This window comes from Anoplophora glabripennis, unplaced genomic scaffold (genome assembly GCF_000390285.2).
Source record: "Anoplophora glabripennis isolate ALB-LARVAE unplaced genomic scaffold, Agla_2.0 scaffold1596, whole genome shotgun sequence".
NCBI lineage: Eukaryota > Metazoa > Arthropoda > Insecta > Coleoptera > Cerambycidae > Anoplophora > Anoplophora glabripennis.
Window position 1 is genome coordinate 737 of NW_019417688.1, and position 10,206 is coordinate 10,942.

At 29.3% G+C, this 10,206-nt stretch overlaps 3 long non-coding RNA genes across 3 annotated transcripts; all 3 read left to right on the forward strand.

The window, feature by feature from the left end:
• Positions 1 to 1,084: 1,084 nt before the first annotated feature.
• On the forward strand, positions 1,085 to 2,018 carry LOC111692449. Its single transcript, XR_002763232.1, has 4 exons — positions 1,085 to 1,277; positions 1,415 to 1,608; positions 1,764 to 1,865; positions 1,924 to 2,018. It is a non-coding gene; the product is annotated as an uncharacterized LOC111692449 (long non-coding RNA).
• Positions 2,019 to 2,036: 18 nt separating this feature from the next.
• On the forward strand, positions 2,037 to 4,609 carry LOC111692450. Its single transcript, XR_002763233.1, has 3 exons — positions 2,037 to 2,148; positions 2,252 to 2,411; positions 4,151 to 4,609. It is a non-coding gene; the product is annotated as an uncharacterized LOC111692450 (long non-coding RNA).
• Positions 4,610 to 5,960: 1,351 nt separating this feature from the next.
• LOC108915418 lies at positions 5,961 to 10,060 on the forward strand. Its single transcript, XR_002763234.1, has 5 exons — positions 5,961 to 6,082; positions 9,079 to 9,275; positions 9,413 to 9,606; positions 9,762 to 9,863; positions 9,922 to 10,060. It is a non-coding gene; the product is annotated as an uncharacterized LOC108915418 (long non-coding RNA).
• The last annotated feature ends 146 nt before the right edge of the window (positions 10,061 to 10,206 follow it).

Genomic DNA, 10,206 nt, shown 5'->3' on the forward strand with positions numbered 1-10,206 from the left:
TTAATGAAACATTATTCTGGTCCTTTAGTTAATGAATTTAATGCATTAAATCAATTTAAAAAATTAAAAACCAAAACATATTGCATAAATATTTCAAAAACTGCAGATAGATTTATTTTGTTAAAAAATGATACCATTGTAGAGGTTAAAAATATTATTTCTAATTCTAACCACATAGCACTTTTAGGTTTTAGATATAATAAAAGTAAAAGTTTTTTCTTGAAACCTTGTGATTCTTCCATTTTTGGAATTACCTATACTATACTATATAGAAAAATCTAATGATGATATTAATATGTGGCAGTTTGATTTATTTCAACAAAAATTAGTAGTTTTGCCAATCGAAGATAAGTTAGTAAGCTTTCCGTTTCTTCATATACATTAATATATGATAATTATTGCTCACAGAATTTTGTTTCATTCTTTAATAACTTGCTCCAAAATAGTTTTTATATATTTATAAATTTTATCAGTTTTCATTTTCTTTTTTGTTTATTTGTATTTCAATTTAAAAAAAATTATAAGTGTAATTTAATAACAATTTTGTATTGAATTGAAAAACCACTGATATAAATTAGCTAAATATTGAATAACTTAATAATACAGTGGTTTTTTTAGGCAAAACTTAAAAAGTTTGTGTTTGTGTCCATGTCCCAATTGGCAATATGGTTCTTAGCATTTATTTATTATTTTTATAATTATAGTTAAAGCAAATGGTTTGTGAAATGATAATCGTAAAATAATATCATGATCAATGGTACCATCCATTTATGGAAAATGTTGTTTTTGACTTTTGAAAAATCTTAACTGACAAATTTTGCAGTAAGCCTAATACCAACAAACATAGGCATAGCTGAAAGATTCCTAGCTCGGTTCAAATTAACTTTAAAATTAAATATGTAAATTTATTTAAATCTTTTTTTTGACTAAATATATTTTTTTGTAATTACGTATAGAAATATAGAACATACCACATAAATCAGATCAGATATTTTAGAATTATTAGTTGCTATTTTTGTTGGCCAAAATATTTGTACAAAATGTAGTTTTTAAGTGAGCTTTGAGATTTATTTATCGTAGGATGTGGTTAGTCGTACATTTTCTAGAGGAAAATACGGTGGACGTGGTCCCTTCAAAATGGTACCTAAACAGAAATAATGAATGCTTCTGGCCCGACACAAAAATTTCTAAACAGAAAATGTTGGATATTATTAAAAAGTGTGAAGATCCATTACCAAATTGGATTTCTTATTCCGCAAAAATTTTGGGAGAATATAGTAAGTAGGACCCATTTTTAAATACCAAATACCGAATAAATAATTTATTTGTTTTGCAATTATTCAGATGTCATACCTAATTCAAAAAATATATCTACTTGTTAATTTCAAAATTATTTGTTAATTTTTTATTGCAGGTAACTTTGGAGTCGCTGAAAAAAAAGTTTCAAAGCAAAAACAAGTGACGTATTGTCTAGTTCAGATTTAGATGTGAGAAAAAAGAAGAAACCACAACGTTTCTCATTTTCCAATACATCATCTGAAAATGAAACGGACTCGGACACATCAGGAGAATATCCAAGAGTTCCATCAGCACTTCAAAAAACACCTGGTAAGGGACGTAATGATAATCTAAACTGGGTTTTGTAAATGTTCATCCGCTGTATTGCATAACTGCTGTCTTAAGTGCACTGTTTACATTGTAGTAATCTAGTACTTTTCTACTTTGAAACTGAATGAGAACAATTTAATGTCATTTTTTTTAAGGTGACCATCAACAAGAAATTTCAGAAGCGAATAGGGCAATTAGTGCTATATCAATCGGAACTGATACTAACCAGGAAATTGTTACTGAAGAAAAATTAGAAGGTAAACAAAATAAAAAAGGTGGATTGGTATGACATTTTAGTATTATTATTTATTTCAGAATTCAAAAAAGAAATTAGTAGACAATTTGCTATTATTAATGCCAAATTAGATGATATGTCGGAAACATTGAATTTGGCGATAAAAATAAGACAGGAAGAACCACTTCTGAAAGATATTGATGACAAATTAAAAAATATCATCTCCATACTACCATTTATCAGACCAAAACAATTTGAATGCTCTGGAGGAATTCTTGTTGGATTCTGCCAATGTTGCAGCCTTTGTAAGAGATAATTTTGTTTGTTGATAATTCTTGCATACACTTTAAACATAAAAAAAACTAAATTAGTAACTTTAACTTTTTAGTAACATTTTATTTATTTCAGAGTAAGTACCTAAGCCTAGTTGGAGGTAATAGTGCCAAAGATGTGGTAAAACACATCATGTTCAAAATTTTCAGTGCACAGATGGGCTGTTAATACAGTTGGGATGGCGCCAAGAAGAAAAACAGATTTAAATCTCTCAAAGTGGCACAAGTTATAATAGGTAATATTTTTGATACATTTCTTTAAAGATTAATTTATCAATTTTGAATTAGTTTTACATGATTACTTTTGTTTATTCTTATTTATTAAAAAAGACCAACTTGATATATTTAGCAATTTAATAGTTATGGCAGGGTTATATTATCATTGGGAAGCAGTATATTAATAAAGAATAGGTACTTATACAATTTTATAATTACTAGTCTTTATGAAAAATAAATAATAGCGTATTAAATTACAAGTTTTATAAGTCATCATTTTAGAGATAAGTGGGCTAAATGTGTATTTTATGTGTATTTTAGTTAGAATTAATTTGTTAGTTAGTTAATTAGTAACAAATTATACTAGCACACTACCATAGTTTTTAGAAATGACATGAGGTATTTAACAGTTAAAAAACATATGAATCATTTTCTTGTATATGAATCATTAGGTACCAACATAAAAAAATAATTTTTTCATAAATATTTTTATGACAGGCTTTTTTAATAAAATTTTTACTTACTTTAGAAATTGAAATTAAGTCTTTGCATATTATGTGGTTTTATATTTTGTAGATTGTGTCTAATGGCAACGATCTTTTGATTCATTTTAGAGCCCGTTACTATTAGACACGGTCTGCAAAATAAGGGCATGTATACTTCCTTTCTGTAACGTCAGAGACAAGTAACAACCATTAAAAATATATACAGATAAAATATACAAAAAATATAGTTGCTGACTTTGACATTGCGTGCCTAAAACATCCCTTTTAGCTAATTACTACATAAATACTTTAACTACATACTTGATTTACTTTAGATACCCTATTTAAAGCATAGAACATACCGTACTGTATATAAATCTGTACCTATGTTTAGAACTAAACCTGTTTTTTTGTAATAAAATGAGAGGACCCTGCAAAATCTTTATGGAAATTGGCTCTCCGTCAAACTGGTTGTAACTTTGGGATTCAATAGTATTTGATGAATAAGTCAAAAGTGAAGATGGATTTTTTCTGGGATGGATAAATATTATTTTGCTATTCAACTAGTCGGTCGTGACTACCCTTTGGCTTCTTTTATATACAGGGCGTGCCAAGGAAAAGGAGTCACATTCAATAACTTTGTATATAATTTGTTTCAGCCAAATTCCAGAAACAGGTCTATATTACTGTAATTGTGAGACAACGCTTTATTCAAATCTGAAAAATACAGGGTATCTCATTATAAAACAAAATTATCTACTTTTCTTTTCTGGGACACCCTATACAAGTGGCAATAGTTTTAAAATGTGTCCCCCTTTCAAATAAAAATCAAACTGTCTCTGGAATTTGGCTGAAAAAAATTATACACAGTTATTGAAACTGGCTCCTTTTTCCTTGGGATGCCCTGTATATAAAAGAAGCCAAAGGGTAGTAACGACCGACTAATTGAATACTTCGGTCCAAGCCAAAGCCCTGTTAAAATAAACACTATTTTGTTTTTTCATCCGAGAAAAAATCCATCTTTAGAGGTAAATATCTCGGGACAATGAGTTTTTCAGGACTTGTACCTATGGAGACGTGATCTATTCATCAATACTTATTGATTTTCAAAGTTACAACAAGTTGACAAGAGCCAATTTCCATAAGGATTCTGTGGGATCCTTTCAATCTGATGAAAGCAATATTGTTGATTAGAGGATAAATATTTATTTATACAACTGAATCTAATTAAAATATTAATGTATTATGTGTAAAAAAGATCTAAATATTTTCAGATACCGTGAGGCTAAATCCTCCTACAAAATTTGCTACTGACTGTGAAATAATTAATAATGTAAAACTCTGGCTTGTCAGATGCCCTGACAGAATAGAAGGAGGAAGAAAATCTGTGCGACCCGGAACAGGAGAAGATCGCTTCAATAATATGGCCGAAAGGGAGCTAACCTAAATGCCAATTTATAAAAGTTCAATATTTTATGTTTATGCAACACAAGTTTAATAGAAAAATATTCTTTCTTTTTTATTATTTACGATTTGCTACTTGGCAGAATTATACATTTTATTTCACTGAAACTTTGGATATAGAATTTTTATTATACATATGTTGACCAGAACTTCGAAAAACTAATGGGAAAAATATTTGTTTTAAGTTGCAGTCTCCGTCCATATTTATAATTTGTAATTGTTTTTCTAATATATACAGTGTATCCCACCGGAAATCGCCGCGATCGATATCTGGAAAAGTACTTATTTGATAATTTTGAAAATTTGGCAACTTATCAAAGTCAGCGGGGAAACGCAACTAAAATATTTTCAAGGTCATAGCACTTCCGGTTATACCGGAAGTCGACACCATCTTCGTTATTTTAAATGGAACACCATATATATTTTTGCATATTTCGATTCTACTTGAAATTTTGAGGTCACTTTGTATAACAAACCTAGTTCCTAAAATTTATAGTTTTTGAGATATCGACATTTTCATGAAAAATTTGACAGGTGCAAGGTTGTGCGGGATCCTTTGTATTTTATTCCAGCAACTAGATATCAATTTGAGATTCGGTATGTGAGTAGAACACGTATGGAGCAACCTTACACAATATCCATAAACTAGAAAATATGATACCGAGTGTTTAATTTTCGACTGTACTGTTTGATAACTTCAAAGAGTTATAACTTTGTTAAGTTAAATGGAACACCCTATATTTTTTTGGCCCATCTTGTGCAGTAATTAATTATCTTTCACGTAATGTAGGCATTGTAGGGGATGTGGTCACAACTTTTAGAGATAATTGCAATTGTTTACTTTTATCTTTATCAATTTTTATATAACTTTATAAACGTGATACATTTGCAGCGCGATATCCAGACAAACAAAACCCCTAAAGCGGAGTATAGTAAAGCGTCTGGTAGAAACTTTTTGACATTTCGACTGTCATAGTAAAACCAGACAGAGGAGTATCTGTTGTTGATAGCTAAAATGTCGAAATTTCAATATTCTAATTACTTCAGGACATTTCCAACTACATATTATGTGAATGAAGCAGACGCTTTACTATACTCCACTTTAGGGGTTTACTTTGTTTAGATATCGCGCTGCAGATGTATAAGGTTCTTGATATTGCTTTGTTACTTTGTCCGTAAATAATAAGCAAATTAAAAAAATCTCATTACTAAAATGTTACTACACACTATAAAATACAAATAATAATTTGACAGTTCGTTGTTTAATAGTTTGATTGTCAATAACGATTGTTCGTACTCATAGACCTCTTGATAAAATTATGTCAAAATTAAAAAATAAAAGTAAAAATTGCAACTATCTCAAAAAGTTGTAACCACAGCCCCTACATGCCTACATCACGTGAAATATAATTGATTACTGCACAAGATAGGCCAAAAAAATACAGGGTGTTCCATTTAAGTTAACAAAGTTATAACTCTTTGAAGTTATCAAAATGTACAGTCGAAAATTAAACACTCGGTATNTGTACTATAGGTGTCGGTATGAACGATTAGCTCCTTCGTTGCGAGTCGTTCGTTCACGGCACAAGATTATGTGCCGGCACATTCGTGCGAGTCGTTCATGAGCGGCCCAGCTCTATATTAATCACAGATTATTAAAGTATTAATCTCATTTTGTGTGATATTTTGGCTGTGTTGTGACTGTGTGTTAATAATTTAAACAAATAAGTGTACTTTAAGAGGTAAGTGATACCTATACGAGCAGTGTAAAAGTGTTAAGAGTCGTTAAGACTTTATAAGTAACTAGTAAGTACTCCATTAATGTGGAGTAGTACGACCTAGTGGGAATACGAAACGAATAACCCACAAATTACTGGAATAACCAATCACTTCAGAAATCGGAAATGCCAAAAGTTGAGAAATTTTTTAAGAACTCTTCCGGCAGATCTATATGACAGATTTATAGAGACGTAAACCGTCGTGTTGAAAATAAAATGACTATATATAATTCACGAAATGTAAGACATAATATTAATCAATCAGAAATTGGTAATAATATGGTTATACAGTCAGGTACAATAGTAAGCAATGAACTGGAAGTTAAACATGATGCTTTATTTCATTCCACTGTAACTAGTCAGGATAACAATAACCCCAATCAAAGCATAACAAATACTGTGGTATGGGCATCAATAAGTACTTCATTAGTAGAACATTCAAGCAGTAAAACTAGCGATACAGTAACAAATTTAAATATCCAACAAATGCTTGCTCGTTGGGCTATTGAAGAAAATGTTGCACTGTCTTCTGTAAGAGCACTATTAAAAATTTTACGTTCAGACCCATGTTTATCAAATATGCCAAAAGATCCTAGAACTCTTGTCAAAACAGCCACAGACACACATGTAATATCTTTAGGGACAGGAGGTTTCTATTATTTTGGAATAAAAAGTAATATCCTGCATTTATTTCATCATTGTAATGTTACAATTTCAGCTAATGACATAATTCAATTAGCAGTAAATATTGATGGCTTACCCTTAAGCAAAAGTACTAATAGTTCATTTTGGCCAATATTAGGCTGCATAAAATCTGTTGATGCTGTTAAGAATAATGTTTTTGTAATTGCTGTCTTTCATGGAAATGGAAAACCTCCATTAAATGATTTTTTAAAGACATTTGTCGAGGAATGTGTAGACTTATCCTATAATGGCATATGTATTAATAATATAACATGTATTTTCAGGTTGTATATGTTGATATGTGATGCTCCTGCTAAAGCCTATATTTTAAATATAAAAGGTCATTCAGGGTATTTTTCTTGTACAAAGTGTAAGCAAGAGGGTGACTTATTAGGCGGTCATGTGTGTTTTGTCGAAGGAAATTTTGTTAAAAGAACTGATAATGAATTTCGATGTCATTTTCAACCAGAGCATCATTTAGGTGAAACTTTATTAACTGATATACCTAACTTTGATATAATAAAAAATGTACCATTAGACTACATGCACCTTTTATGTTTGGGAGTCTTTAAAAAATTATTATGTTGCCAAAAATATGGCCTAGTGTTTGGAAAACCACCATATAAATTAAGATATTCTGATATCAATATAATAAATAGGAAACTTGAGGTTTGTTATAATTATGTACCTTGCGAATTTGCTCGCAAAACAAGACCTTTAACTGAAGTGAAGAGATATAAAGCAACAGAATTAAGATTTTTCCAATTATATTCAGGTCCAATTGTATTAAAAATATTTTAAGCAAAAAATTATATAATAACTTTATAACCTTAACAGTAGCATCTATAATATTGATAAGTTCGGAGTTTTCTCAACATGATGAGCACCTGAATTATGCAGATGACTTATTAAAAAAAATTTTTACGAATTCATTAGAATTGTATGGTCCTGATATTGCTTCTCATAACATACATAACTTATTACATTTAACTGACTGTGCACGTTTATTTGGCGCTTTAGATAATTTTTCAGCTTTCCCATTTGAAAATAAAATGCAAAAGTTAAAGAAAAAAATCAGGAAGAGTGTAAAACAAGCGAACAAGCTGCTCAAGTGGCAGCTTGTTCGCAGAAGTTCTGAGGAGAAAAACTTAAGTAACATTTTGAATAATGAAAATACTGATTCTGATATACAACTTTTAATGAAACATTATTCTGGTCCTTTAGTTAATGAATTTAATGCATTAAATCAATTTAAAAAATTAAAAACCAAAACATATTGCATAAATATTTCAAAAACTGCAGATAGATTTATTTTGTTAAAAAATGATACCATTGTAGAGGTTAAAAATATTATTTCTAATTCTAACCACATAGCACTTTTAGGTTTTAGATATAATAAAAGTAAAAGTTTTTTCTTGAAACCTTGTGATTCTTCCATTTTTGGAATTACCTATACTATACTATATAGAAAAATCTAATGATGATATTAATATGTGGCAGTTTGATTTATTTCAACAAAAATTAGTAGTTTTGCCAATCGAAGATAAGTTAGTAAGCTTTCCGTTTCTTCATATACATTAATATATGATAATTATTGCTCACAGAATTTTGTTTCATTCTTTAATAACTTGCTCCAAAATAGTTTTTATATATTTATAAATTTTATCAGTTTTCATTTTCTTTTTTGTTTATTTGTATTTCAATTTAAAAAAAATTATAAGTGTAATTTAATAACAATTTTGTATTGAATTGAAAAACCACTGATATAAATTAGCTAAATATTGAATAACTTAATAATACAGTGGTTTTTTTAGGCAAAACTTAAAAAGTTTGTGTTTGTGTCCATGTCCCAATTGGCAATATGGTTCTTAGCATTTATTTATTATTTTTATAATTATAGTTAAAGCAAATGGTTTGTGAAATGATAATCGTAAAATAATATCATGATCAATGGTACCATCCATTTATGGAAAATGTTGTTTTTGACTTTTGAAAAATCTTAACTGACAAATTTTGCAGTAAGCCTAATACCAACAAACATAGGCATAGCTGAAAGATTCCTAGCTCGGTTCAAATTAACTTTAAAATTAAATATGTAAATTTATTTAAATCTTTTTTTTGACTAAATATATTTTTTTGTAATTACGTATAAAAATATAGAACATACCACATAAATCAGATCAGATATTTTAGAATTATTAGTTGCTATTTTTGTTGGCCAAAATATTTGTACAAAATGTAGTTTTTAAGTGAGCTTTGAGATTTATTTATCGTAGGATGTGGTTAGTCGTACATTTTCTAGAGGAAAATACGGTGGACGTGGTCCCTTCAAAATGGTACCTAAACAGAAATAATGAATGCTTCTGGCCCGACACAAAAATTTCTAAACAGAAAATGTTGGATATTATTAAAAAGTGTGAAGATCCATTACCAAATTGGATTTCTTATTCCGCAAAAATTTTGGGAGAATATAGTAAGTAGGACCCATTTTTAAATACCAAATACCGAATAAATAATTTATTTGTTTTGCAATTATTCAGATGTCATACCTAATTCAAAAAATATATCTACTTGTTAATTTCAAAATTATTTGTTAATTTTTTATTGCAGGTAACTTTGGAGTCGCTGAAAAAAAAGTTTCAAAGCAAAAACAAGTGACGTATTGTCTAGTTCAGATTTAGATGTGAGAAAAAAGAAGAAACCACAACGTTTCTCATTTTCCAATACATCATCTGAAAATGAAACGGACTCGGACACATCAGGAGAATATCCAAGAGTTCCATCAGCACTTCAAAAAACACCTGGTAAGGGACGTAATGATAATCTAAACTGGGTTTTGTAAATGTTCATCCGCTGTATTGCATAACTGCTGTCTTAAGTGCACTGTTTACATTGTAGTAATCTAGTACTTTTCTACTTTGAAACTGAATGAGAACAATTTAATGTCATTTTTTTTAAGGTGACCATCAACAAGAAATTTCAGAAGCGAATAGGGCAATTAGTGCTATATCAATCGGAACTGATACTAACCAGGAAATTGTTACTGAAGAAAAATTAGAAGGTAAACAAAATAAAAAAGGTGGATTGGTATGACATTTTAGTATTATTATTTATTTCAGAATTCAAAAAAGAAATTAGTAGACAATTTGCTATTATTAATGCCAAATTAGATGATATGTCGGAAACATTGAATTTGGCGATAAAAATAAGACAGGAAGAACCACTTCTAGTCCAATTAACTAAGCCTTTAAATCGAAATTTTGCCAACTTGGCTGAATTTTTGATATGAGTTAGTTTAAGGTATATTATAACAATAAGTGAGAGTAATTTTTTGTTCAACCCCCGGCCAAGGGTGGAAAAAGATAAAACAAAGGGCTTTTTCAAGATAACTCAAAAAGGGTAAG